Source organism: Myotis davidii, unplaced genomic scaffold (genome assembly GCF_000327345.1).
Source record: "Myotis davidii unplaced genomic scaffold, ASM32734v1 scaffold735, whole genome shotgun sequence".
NCBI lineage: Eukaryota > Metazoa > Chordata > Mammalia > Chiroptera > Vespertilionidae > Myotis > Myotis davidii.
Window position 1 is genome coordinate 746852 of NW_006286235.1, and position 13844 is coordinate 760695.

Genomic DNA, 13844 nt, shown 5'->3' on the forward strand with positions numbered 1-13844 from the left:
TCATTCTGTATTCAAACATTTTTGGGTAAGTCATTTTTTTTCTCCTCTTTTTCCCAAACATTGAAGTAATAAACATTTTCAAAACATTGAAGTTTTGAAACGGTAAGAATTTGACTCAGAACCAGATAATCTATAACCAGATAATCTATTGCTAAAACACACACACACACACACACACACACACACACACACAGATAACACACCTTGAATTCTGGTAGTACACTGAACATATTTATCTTTTTATCAGTGAATGAAAACTACAAATATCCTCATCAAATTCCCCATTCCATTTTCCTCTCCTTTCTTTCAGTACAGTCAATCATTTGTTTCTTGTCTCTGTTCATTTCCAAGCTGAGACCATATGGTCCTGCATTTTCATAAGACACTTGTCAAACATCAATTCTTTTGACACTCTGTCTTTTTGAAGGAACTGTGAAAACCTATTGTAACGCCAACTCTCAGTGCATGTGATCCACAAATGGAACACTACTGGAGAAAGGCAAGGACTGAAGTACAGTATGGCCAATATAAATGGCTCTTATTTCACGCAGTGAAAGCTAAATCCTTGTGATAGTTTTCAGGACCCTCTGATTTGGGGCCCCTACAGCCCATTCTCACTCTTCCCTTAACCTTGTCTCTAATCAAGCTCTTCTGTCTCCCTGGATTCCATACACACAAGCCTGCCAACTCACAGAACTTGCACTGGCTGTTTGCTTGCCTAGAGTGCTATTCCTAGCTGTCCACATGACCAAATCTTACTTCCTGTAGTCCATACCATTGCTCATATGGCACCAAAATTAAGAATCCTTGTCAAATCCATCTCAAACGCTGCTGATCTTCCTCACTCTGATCTACTTGTTTATTAAATAACACTGGTCACCTTTCAACATACACCTTTTGTTTGGCATTCATTCATTCATTCATTCATTCATTTATATTCTTCTTTTTTTTTAACCACCCTGCTAGACTGTAGTTTCTAAAAGACAGGGATATTGTCTGTTTTATACGCAAATGTGCCCCAACCATTCAGAATACTGCTTTGATCACTAGGATTATTTAAAAAAAAAAACTTGTTAAGCTAATGAATTCATGCATAATTACTACTCCGAATGCTTTTTTGAATTACCTAAATTGTGCATCTGGCCAACTTGTTCGCCTACTCTCTGCGATGGTTATTTTAAATCTGCTCAGAGCACTTAGAGCCGCTAGCACCTTCCTTTACCTGGGCTGCTCAGTATGGTTATCCATGTGCTCAGACTGGCTTAATCCTGTGGAAAAGTTTTCAGTCCTCTCTATCAGCCTTTGATGTTGTTTACCATTTAATTTTTAAAATCGTCTGTTATTGGCTTTTGAGATACTGCTAGTACACTGACCTGGTTTTCCTTCTACCTATCTGAAGCTCTCATCCATTTCCTTTCCAGGCTTATAGTTCACCTTTTTCCACCTACTGTGTTTGAGGCCACCTTCTCCTCTTAATTCATTAATGTCATTCACTTTCACAGCTTCGATCCTTATTAATACACTCAATTTAAAATAATAATGTAGGCTCTTTGACTAAGACCATGAAATGCACTAGTGTATATGCTAAGTTTTAATCTTAATTTTTTTTATTTTATACTTTTGTTCAAGTATGACTTTACCATTATGGAGGGTGGTGTTAGTATTAGCCTAGCATTTTCTGAAATTCTCATGATGCATAAATGTGACTACATCTTAAGCTAATAAAATAAATAGTTAATAAATATTCCCCTTCCTTTTCACTCTCTTTCCATGCAAGTTTTCACAAAAAAACCTTTTTCTCCTTTTTCCTTTGACCAGGAGAAGGTTGGACTAAATATTTATGGCTGTTAATCCCTGTCCTTTTAATTTTGTGTAGTTCATGAGTCTTGAATTTAACCAGGGTTGACTTAGCAAGGCTTTTATTCTGGGTGAGAGCCCCATTTCACCCAAATCATGAATGCTCTTTGCTTCATGGAACTCTATTGCTCTTTTTTCCCCCAGAACCAATTATATCTTAGCTGATCTCTTGCCCTTTTAATTTTCCCTGATAGTTTTCAGAATAAAATGTGCAAACTGCTAATGCATTATTACTCCCACTTTCTGCTTATCCAGTCATGGATAAGGAAACAGAATTGCCTGTCTCCGGTTTATTACAAATTTACTATTCTCATTTATATCCAATATCAAAATTTTCCTTGCCCTGGATCAGCAGTGTTCTCTGTCATCTTTGCTATTCTTATAAGTCTCTTTTAATGTACTGTCTAAATTTATACACATATCATTTGATATATATGAGTATGTCCATGTCCCCAGAGACTTTCATATTTTGTGTCTCTGCTTCAGAATTTTGGGGCCTAATTCCTATTCCTTCGTATACTAAAGGTCTATGAGGAATGCTTGCCATTGAGGACTCCTTGAAGTCTCTCTCTGAGCAGAGGTGAAATTACCTTTTGTATCATAAATATGTCCTCACCAGGCCCTGGATTAACTTTCAAGTATATGATTGGCAATTAATCCTCAATAACAACTCCCTGCACTCTAGTACCTTTTCAGGGGAAATAATCACAAACATGCTCCCATCTGTGTATCTGGGAAGGATAGTAAAGATAAGCAGCATTTAAGAAGGATTGCTTGAAGGACAGTGGGCCCACCATTTCTTCCAGATACTGGAAATTCTTTTTTAGAATAAGTTATGCCAGCATAGAACACAAATTCTCTACCATATAAAATCTACATCTTACAGAAATGCTTTTACAAAGTCTTTTTAACAGACATAAGGGGGGGGGGCATTACAAGAAAATGCTCTTTAAAATTTACCAGATTAGTTATAATCCTATATAATAAAAGCCTAATATGCAAATCGACCAGTTGCTATGGCGTGCACTGACCACCGCGGGCAGACTGTCAACACAGGAGATACCCCCAGCCTGCAGGCCCCGGCCAGCAGCAGCGCGGGGGGGAGGGGGGTTGTGGGGAAGTGGGAAGCGGGGGCAGGGCAAGTGGGTGGCACCAGGCCAGGTGAAACGCATGCCAGCAGGGACCCCCTGATCACCCCACTGTTGGCCCCGCAGATCAGCCCTGATCACCGGCCAGGCCTAGGGACACTACCCATGCACAAATTTCAAGCACTGGGCCTCTAGTAAATATATATTTGCTTAAAGTGTCTTAACCACAAGGATATTGTTGATGATCATTGTTTTCATTACTGGGTACCCTCTTCAAAAAGACTAATGGGGAATTTTTTCTTATTTGACTTAAAGGAACAGTTTGTCTTTTTACTTAGCAAAAACAATTGCATGTGCACATGTGCATATGTGAACACCTCACATTTAACTTCTGGAAAGTCTGAACATATAACTATGTCAGATTTTCTAGAAGCAGATAGCAATCTTAGAGCCTCATGTGAAACCCACTTTTAGAAAATAATTTTTCCTGGCTTGGATTTTATATACTAACTTAATCCATGATTTCATAAACTTTTTCTTACTTTAATTTTCCTTCTATTCTAATGTCCTTAGTCAATTAATTCTATTTTATTTTGAAAAAGTATATGCAATTATAAGATATACTAACCCTTCCTGAAAATGCATAAAATAAGCAAATATGCAAAAAATATTAATAATCTTATACAATTTAAATCTCATTCTTTCACATACTATCAAACTGCATGCAGTATTTTACTTTTCATATATAGATATATATTTCATATATATCTATATGTATATATATATGTATATATATGAATATACATACATATATAACATAGTAGAGGCCCGATGCATGAATTCATGCCTGCATGATATAGAGAGAGAGAGAGAGAGAGAGAGAGAGAGAGCATAAATTTGTTTACCAAATAAAGAAAATTAGAGACTGAAAAACTAAGTCAATATGTTTTGTTTCTTTTAAAGAACTACTAGAGTTTATAATACAGGCTGGTTTTCATCTCAATAAAGCCAAGTCTCTATTTTCAAAATACAGATTAATGGTTTCAAAAGTAATTGTATTCAAAATGTCCATAAATATTGATGTAATTAAAATACACATTGTATTTTTGAAAAGTTATTTTAATTATTAAAAATCTAGAGATGCCAGAAAATGTCTGCTTTTTGAGCTTCTGTTTAAACAGCAAATGCCACACTAGGTATACAATGACATGTAAATTCCGTTTTCCATTGTTTGTACTATATTTTTAAACATCAAAAGAAAAGAGAAAGATGAAAAGTTTTTAGCATTTTACTGTAATATAGATCTCAAATAGTTGGAAAAGTTCATAGATTAAAAAAAATCATTTCAATCTGACAAGGAGAATAATTGATTTGTGATATGAAAGAGAAAATGATGAATTAATATATTTTGAATACCTACTGAGATATATAAGCAGAATGGAAAAGTTCATCATTGTCTCTCCAACTTACACCATATATTTCTTCTATTTTCAGAGTTAAATTTGTTTGTCTCTCAGTTGACAGCTAGTTACAGGCAAAAAGCTTTTACCCTGATGGTTTTCAGAACTGCTAAAATGTCTATGTGCAATTCCATAGAGAATTGTAATAGACCTTAGTGGCATGAAAGTATTAAAGATGATTCTGTATCTTTAATATAGTATACTGACTTGGTTTGGGTCATATAACATTTAAAAATAGAGAATGGTGCCTGGACAGTGTGACTCAGTGGTTGAGCATCGACCTATGAACCTGGAGGTCATGGTTAGATTCTGACCACATGCCCGGGGTTGTAGGCTCAATTCTCTGTGGTCCTGCAGGAGGCAGTGGGTCTCTCTCTCTCATCACTGATGTTTCTATATCTCTCTTCCTCTTCCTCACTCTCTGAAATCAATAAAAATAGTTTCAGAAAAATAGAGAATGGGGAGGGAGACTGAAAAATCTTGATTTTAGTGTAGCCTTTGCTACTTAACTTGATATGTGACATAGAGCAGGTTATTTCATTACTTTCAAACTATTTTCTCTGCTTTGCATGAAAATAACAATGCTACCCTTTTTTTCATGTGGGAAATAAACTAATGTCCATGAACTGTAACTTGGTTTTAGTTATTTTAAATTGCTAAGTAGCCCTGATCCTATTTTTATATAACAAATGTCACCTGTAAATGCAAGTACAGTGTTTTCCTTATTTGATAGATTTATTCACATGGAAATTTTGCTACAATTCATACCAAGTTACAAGGTGCCGGGAGAGGTGACCAAATTATATGGATATGCCAAAGCAAAATGTTAAAATTTTAAGAATTCATCCAGAGGATCATGCATGCTTGTTCTTAAATGCTAAAATTATAAATAAGTAAATAGACAATGATGGAGGGTAAATCCCAATAAACATCTATGCAATGTTCCATAACACATGAAGTACCTAACAGTCTCTAGTATTACGACTTCTCATATTGTCTGAGATAGTTATCCATAAAAGGAATACAGGCTAAGTTCCCAATTCTTAGCTTTTTTTTTTTAGAATAAAGCACTAAAACATAATAATCAAACAAACAAACAAAAAACTTGGTTGTAAGATCCTGTGAGTGAAAACTTAAAAAAACTTAAAGCTCTTGATTATGTTTTCTTCAAAAGCTAATTAATGTTTATATTAAAAAATATTTTTTTGAGGTGGCCCAGATAATTTTGTGAATCTCATTTTTAAGTTTCTCTTATTTGAATATACTTCTTTTTTCAGTATTGGATTCTAGAAAGAATTGTGAAGTAAAGAGAGAAAAAGAATTATTATCTTAAGAAAGGATCTGCCTTAATAATATGCAAATAAAACAAGGGAAGCACTCTGATCTCATATTTGCTTGGAATATCCCATAACACTGTTATAGGCACCTGCCACTGACACCAGAGAGGGGTTGCAAAAGTCAGGACAGTCCCCTGAACCAGTAGCAGAGGGCTGTCCCCAATTTCCATCCTTGTCTTCTCATATAAATGAATTTATGAGAGACCTTGACTGCCTTGTGAAAAGCCAATTTGTTAAAGCAATTAAAGCATGCACCTTTATTGAAAAAAAGCAAAAGCAAAGCAAGCAAACCTATACATCTGGCTTATGAAGCACAGACGACTCTCAGCTATGCCAATGATTGACATTCGTGGTTCAGACTTTACACTCCCAGCTGGCCAGTGGCTTACGGTGGAAACCCGAATCCGTGCCTGCCTCAGTCCAGAGTAGAGCGAGTCTGGTTCAATCTCGGCTTGGTCCACTGTGAGTTCTGCGACCCAAACAAGTTATCACTCATTTTTAAGGCTCATCTAACTCTCATGAATGACTTTCTGTACCTTTCCCCCCCCGGAATCCTGTAACAGTTTTAGCTGGCTCTAAAGGTCATGTCCGTATTTCCTCCTTCCTTCCACCCCTTGCTCTGTCTGCCTAATCCTATTTCTCACTCCTCTCAATACCATTTATGTTTGGAAAATAATGAAAATTCATTGAGTACATGTTGATTTAAAAATAGAAATGTTCAGGAGGTATATATAATATACACATATATTTACATATTATATCTCAGTTATATTAAATGACTTTATACATGTAGGTTTTACATAGGATGTGCGTATGTGTGCTTATTCTATTGAATATGTAATAATGGTTGATAGACAAATCCTTCTGTTATTGGTACAAGTTACATGTAACTGGCTCATTTAAGATGTTTGATGGTACTGAATTTCAGCAGAAAAAAAATGTACAAGATGCATGCACTTTAAAATATATCATATTTATGCAGAATATTTCAAATTTTAAATATGTATATATAAGACCGAATTAATGTAGCTGAAGTAAAATGTTATAACTATAAGCTCATTCATGAATATCATGATAACCTTCAATGTAAATTTAAGGAAGCAAAAATAATGGAAAACTTTCCAAAAGCTTAAAGCAGGAGATAAAACTGTAGAAGTGTTTGTTCAACCGTTAATTGCGAATCAATTTGTTTAATTTTCTCACAGTTGATTTTGTTTAATTAGAAGATGACATTAACTAACTGCAGTTCAAGCTCATTGCAAAGATAAAAGAGGGTCTTTGACATACTGTCTTTCCTACTTAAAAAAAAATATTTAGTGAGTGGTTAGTACACATTACTCTGTTGTATTGTTTGCTCTGAAAATAACATTTTACATTTCAGAATATAGTAGCTTATCACAAAATAGAGATATACATATTGCAGCAATTTTTTGAAAGTTAGTGCTAACATAGCATGAGGGAAATGTAATTCAACTCGAGAAATGAAATTTTACATTTTTATCTCTAAAACTGAACACTGATTCTCTGGAAATGATTTGCATTAATAAAATCTGTCAAAATGTGTTGAATATATGCAACATTTAGACAAATGTCACCATTATCTCTTGCTCAGACATGGTTTGAAGCCCATGTCCATCATGCTCTTTATTATATCATCCATGCATATTAAGACAACAATGGCCTTCAGCTACTTACATACATAATCATGACACAATGTCTGTGGCTTTAAAGAGTCCCAGCAAAATGTTGGATATATTCTTTTTCCAGCTTACTTTGTTCTTTCACAGCGAACAGATCATTATACTGGAGATTAAAGCAAATAATCAGAATATACTCATTTAGCTTACAGCATCATATGTAATGTTCATGGATGGCCAAAAAAGGGAAACTTACTTGAAAAGATCTATCAAATAGCTACAATGTGTGATTAGTTTTTTAAAGGTAAATGGATTGAGGAATTTATATAATAGCACCCTACTTGCTAGACATCTCCCGTGGTCGGCGAACTGCGGCTCACGAGCCACATGCAGCTATTTGGCCCCTTGAGTGTGGCTCTTCCTAAGCCTGAGGAGCACCCTAATTACATTAATAACAATGTACCTACCTATATAGTTTAAGTTTAAAAAATTTGGCTCTCAAAAGAAATTTCAATCGTTGTACTGTTGATATTTGGCTCTGTTGACTAATGAGTTTGCCGACCACTGACAAATCTCATTATGTGGTAGAGTGTCCATTATACAATATTCTCTGTAGAATTATATAAAGATAATTTCCTCTTAAGGTTTGGCCACTGCTAATAGCTAGACTGAATCAGATTAATTGTATATGTCATTATTTTGAAATTGCTGTTCATTGATATCGGGGTCACTGATTATATTGCAAAATGGAAGAACCCATTTGAGTTTCCCCAGATGGTAGTATGTGATCTTCCTAGGTGGTCAGTAGTAATGGAGACACTTGTTTAAAAGTGTGAACGGAGCACTTTTGTGATGCTTGCTAATCCTAACAGAGTCATTGTAGTAGGTGCATGTAGGCTTGCACAAGCCAAGTAATTTGCAATTTTTCCAGTTTGCCTTTATAGAACAATTTTTATGAGATGTTAAAAGTTCTCTAGATCAACTGGCATTCAGTGTAGGAATATCTTACTCAGCAATACCTGCAATTAACCAATTCTGCTTCAGTAATTTGCACTCTTTGAAACAAATCTTGTACTTATAGACAACTTTGACTGACATGTCATTGTGTTAGCCAAAGAGGTTAGTATTTTAGACAGTAACTGGAGTTATTGAAACTACATTTATTGGCCTTGTTTACTCTGTGCTGAATACCTTGTTCCTATGAAAATTGACTCGTCATATGCAGAGGAAGATTCCAGCATCTGTTTCTACTCTAAGACCCACCATCACCAACTGAATCAGACTGGAGCAAGAGTGGACTCCTGGATCAGTATGGGCTATAATGTGCACTTAGACCTAGGCTACCTTGCATTGACCCTAGATTCCTTTCTCTTATTCTCTCTATCCTCTTTTTCCCTGTACCACCCTTCTTTTGCAACTCTTTCTCCCTTGAACTTTGACTAGAAACAACCTGGAGAGCTTACAGAAAGAATTGGACCAAAGATCAGACACAAGAGACATCAAAACCTATACAAATTCAATTGTTCCAACTGCAACTTCATTAGCCATTGAAGGTGAGGAAAACTACTACCTGAGCTAGACCATAAGGCCCCATATCTCTCACTTCACCTCACTCTATAAAAACATTAATCCAGCTGCTGAGGAAATAAACTGGTCTCCAGATGCTCCTAACTGTGCAATGAGCTGAATAAAGTCATCAATCTCTATTTGAATAATAAGAACTTGCTTTGAAATTTTGGAAAGATTCTATTATCTGTGAATTTTGGACAAGATCCTAAAGAGACTACTCTCAAGAAATGTCCTTCTATTTAATGGAGAAGATGTAAACTTTGGGGCCAAAAGTGCCATGCACTTAAGAAGCAAATAAAAGAAAGGGTTAAAGAGAGTGAGACATTGAGAATTAACAGATACGGGAATATCTGAGCTGCTTTGATTTTTTTTTTCAACCGAGGACTTTGTTCGCTTTGGCTCTTACCATTCTTTAGTCTAGGTTATCTGTTTTTCTTGGATATTAAGAAAGTATTGTGCTTTTTCCAATATACATACCTGCTTCCCTTGGTCAAGCTAGTTATAAGTGCATCAATCTTCAAAATCAAAAGTAACTTAACAGACACAGTTTTGGCAAGATAAATTGCCTCCTACTTTCCTCTTTATGATAAATATTGATGAGTGCTTAACCTAAAAGAGGCTATGAGAGCTCACCTCCCAAATGTATTCAACACATGTTTCTTAATAAGAGGAAATGGTAACATTTTACCTAAAGACGGCCTCTTTGTCCTACACCCTTCTTAGAACTGCGGATGCAGGCCTCAGAAGCCAGTCTGCTGCAGAAGCCACTATGGAAGCTGCTGAGTCAATGGCCCAGAGAGCTGTGACCAAGGGTTTCTCAGGGATCCTCCTCAGAACCTCATTTTATCAAGTGAGCAAATCACATGCCAAGGAAAGAATGTGAGTGAAAAGAGCAACATACTGGAAAATAGGAAATAAAAATGTTACTCAAATGGAGTACAGTGAGTCAATGGCCTCTGAAGAGTGAAAACATTCTAAACCTCATATTGGCTTGACGAATCCTAACTTCAGCTAGACAATTTGGTTCTGTCATTAGAGCACATAGGATAGCCACGTGGCTATTCACATTAGACATCCTATTAAAAATGAGGATTAGTTTATTATATCATGAATGAAACTGATAGAACAAAGTATTCAATTTGGCTATTTTACTTTTTCAAAAAATAATCTCTGAATAGTAAGGCCTATATACTTTCTTTCTATCCCATAATTTTCTTCGTCCCACTACATAACTTTGACTTAAATCTAAAAACCAAATCATAGAAGCCACCTAAAAATCAAATGATGTTTTGATTTTTCTCTTCTTTTGATATCATGTATGGAAATTACTCTCAGTAGATGCAGTCTGATTTATTTCCCAATAATATGTGGACTTTATCTCCTTGTCTTTTGCTCTATTCCCATCATGAAGACAGACACCATTATTGTATGCCTAAAGTACTACAAAATGATCCAACTGCTCTCTATCCTTCCATCCTAGCCAGTCTTCTGACAGTAATTATAAAGAGTGACTAGAGGAACTTAAAAATAAAACAAACAGCAATTAGGTCATATTCCCATGTCAATAAGTTTCAACTATATATTCAGTAGCATAGCATCCAATTCTCTTACTCTGCAAGGCCATGCATGATCTACACTTGAGTTCTGTGATTCCATCGTGTTGCATTCTCCCTCATGCTTACCAACCTCCCAGAGCATCCAGATCCTAAAAATCAAGGTCTTGTTGGACTGAAGCCCTTTACATATGCCTGTCTACTTTGTAGAACTGCTTTCTCACTCACACCAATGAACTTTGGAAAGAACGCTCTCCACTTGGGTATCATTCATTTAAATATCCCATTACTTACGTTTTTAATTCTACAAGTCAAAATTTGCTTAATAATTGGTAGATAGAAGTATTCAAAAAAGTAAGTGTTGAATAAATAAGGAAACAGTTTGCTAGTTTTGGGTATGTATTCCTATGATTGGACAGGGTCTTTGGTTTCCTGAAGCTTTCATTCTCTCCGGGATATATAGGCGGCTTTCTACAAAGCTAGGAGGAATGAACTAAACACTATGACACTAGAGGAACTTAAAAATAAAACCAACAGCAGACTGCAATAGAAGTCAAGGTAGAGAAGATATTAAGTGTATCATGGAGATAAAACATGTCCTCAGTAGCATATTAAAACAGGCTTGGGTAGTCTTGGCTAATACACTAATTCATAAATATAGGAGGTTTAATACAATAATGGTTTAACTACCAGTCATGTATAGCTAAAGAGTAATCTAGCTTGTTAAAACCAATAGCATTTATTTTATTTTCTCTTATTATTCTAATAATTTTTACCCTTCCTTTTCTCATAAAACCACCATGCCTTCACCCTGTAATCAAGACACAATTGGAGTTTCTGCCTGAATCTGTGACCCCAAATTGAAATTCTTTGATTTCAAATAAATACTACTGCCTTTCACTTTGACTTTTTCTTTTTAGGTTAACAATTAGTAAACAGAAAACCCAAATGCATGCATTACCTTGTACCCTATTATATTATTTAAAATTTCTAAAAATTTCAATTAGACATTTCTATCAATTATTTTATTTTATCTTTATAAAAATTCATCTAAAGAATGCAAAAGGAACATATGTGTGCTTAGTGAGTACTCATTAGCAATTTTCCTGCCAATCTAATTGGATCTAAATCTAAAAGGAAACAAAAAATAAAAATAAATGTTGAATTAGCTATGAAGACTGAGATTTAAACAGAAACAAAAACAAAACACTACCACAACAGACCTGACTGATCAGGCTTGTAAAGAAAAAATGAAAAGAGAAAGAAAAAAACACACCACCAGAATTAATGAAATATGACTGGCATTGACTAACAGAGAATATAAATTTCTTAACCCAAGAAATTTTCTTTCTTGAGTCTTTATAGTGATTACTTGATAAATTTCATAGATAGGAAGACAGAAAAATATACACAATATCTATTATAGATAGATATAAACATTATATGCAATGATTATATGTATCTCTATTAAAACACATATTTAGAATTATTGATATGAGTCATAAAAGAAGTTTCTGCAGCCTGAGGGTGGCATTATTGCAGAAAATATATCTTGATTCCCTATTGCATGTTAAGTGTAAGGGATTCAATTTTGAGAAAGGTGGTCCTGTTTTTTGCTTATCAAGATGTTACATTAAATGAAGAGATAAAAATATACAAAGAAGGAGTCCTAGTGCAAAATGCTGAGAGCAGAAGTCCAAGGTGCAATAGGGCACGTAGGACAGGTGCATAGCCTTACCATGCTGGGTCAGAGGAGAACAAGCAATAAGTCCGGAAAGTAGAGAGACTTTCCCCCCAACCTTTCTACTGTTAAAATAAACACTCTTACCACATGCCATAAGACTATATCTAATGAATATCTTATTTCAAAAAGGGGGCGGGGAGGTTGATTCAAACTTTTATATTCATCAATAACAAAAGCTATAATTTTATAACGAGTATAAATGCAGAAATTTTAGAAATGCATTTTCTTACCAAATGCACTGGGATACCTAAATTCTGTGAGTGAAATGTATTCTCTCCTGTACGCCCTGCCTCCCACAACCACATCAAAATTACATCTAAAACACAGAACAGCCGGAAAGCTGGCTGAATGGAAGGCTTACAACAAGAGAAGTAAAGAAGGAAGCACACTGAGAATGGTAGGAGGTGCTGAGGCTCGGAACAGGCTGGGCCAACACCCATGTGGGCTGCTTTTTTAATCTGGGGGGTCTCTAGGGAGGCCCCCAGAGGAGCAAGGTTTCCCAGGCCCACCCCACACCCCCAGCCCAGGGTCCCAGAGCTGGGAAAAGAAGTCCCTACGGGCAGTAATAACTACAGGCTGTAAAAGCCAGTGCAGATTAGGGCTCAGTGACACAGAGGCTGCAGGAGACCCAGCTACTACTCTTAAAAGGCCAGCACACAAACTCAACTTACAAGCTCATGCTTCCTCTGAGCTCCAGTGCTGGAAACTGGACTGTCTGGCATCAAGGCAACAACTCGGGGCTTTCTTCCAGAAGGAGGTGCTGGCAGTGGTCATTGTTCCTATGCTGGGACCTTCCTGGTCTCAGGGCTGACTGGCAGCCATTTCTGTTTGCTCCACCCTGGTGATTCCCTGAGACCCCACCCCACCTAATTTACAACCCTACACTAACTGCCTTCAGCAGCTTTTGCATAGGAATGGCCTATCCTTGCTCGCTAAAACCTGTCAAACAAGCTGCTGTTGGGTCAGGGAGCCCCAAACCTATCAATAAAAGGCCCAAGACCTTGCACCAGCACCAGCCTGCCTTGCTTCACAGCTGAGCCTCATCTGGGCACTTCTAAACCCAATAAAAAGAGGAGGAATCTGTAGATCTCTCTGTAGCTCCTGCTGGGTGGCCCCAGGCAGTAGCTGGCTTTACACCTCCCTGGAAACCCAAGAGCCAGTGTACCCAGTGGTCAGTGTCAGACCATACCAGATTACAACTCTTCACATCCATAAGTGACACACTCAAGGGGCAGACTCAGTGAGCACCAAAGCTCCACTGAAGCAAGTCCTGCTCCATAGGGGTGTTTCCTGTACAGCCGCTCTCCCACTGCAGTCACAGCTGGTCCTCATAGCCAATTGGTCTCAAGGTCAATTCCTCCCAGTGACGGCAATAGAAATTGAGGCTCAACTACAACGAGACTGAACACACAGCCCACAGAGGGGTGCACATAGAGTGTCCACCTCAGGTGATTGGGGAGGCTGAGCCACTGGGCCTTATAAGACACCTACTACACAAGGCCATTCTATCAACTCAAGGAGACTTAACAGCTCTACCCAATACATAGAAACAAACACAGGGAAGCAGCCAAAATGCAGAGACAAAGAAACCTGTCACAA

The 13844-nt window shown here is 36.7% G+C and overlaps 1 protein-coding gene across 1 annotated transcript in view; it reads right to left on the reverse strand.

Moving 5' to 3' along the window:
* Window positions 1–13844, reverse strand: part of CDH12 (cadherin 12) — a 171151-nt gene that overhangs the window by 132090 nt on the left and 25217 nt on the right. The window lies entirely within an intron of this gene.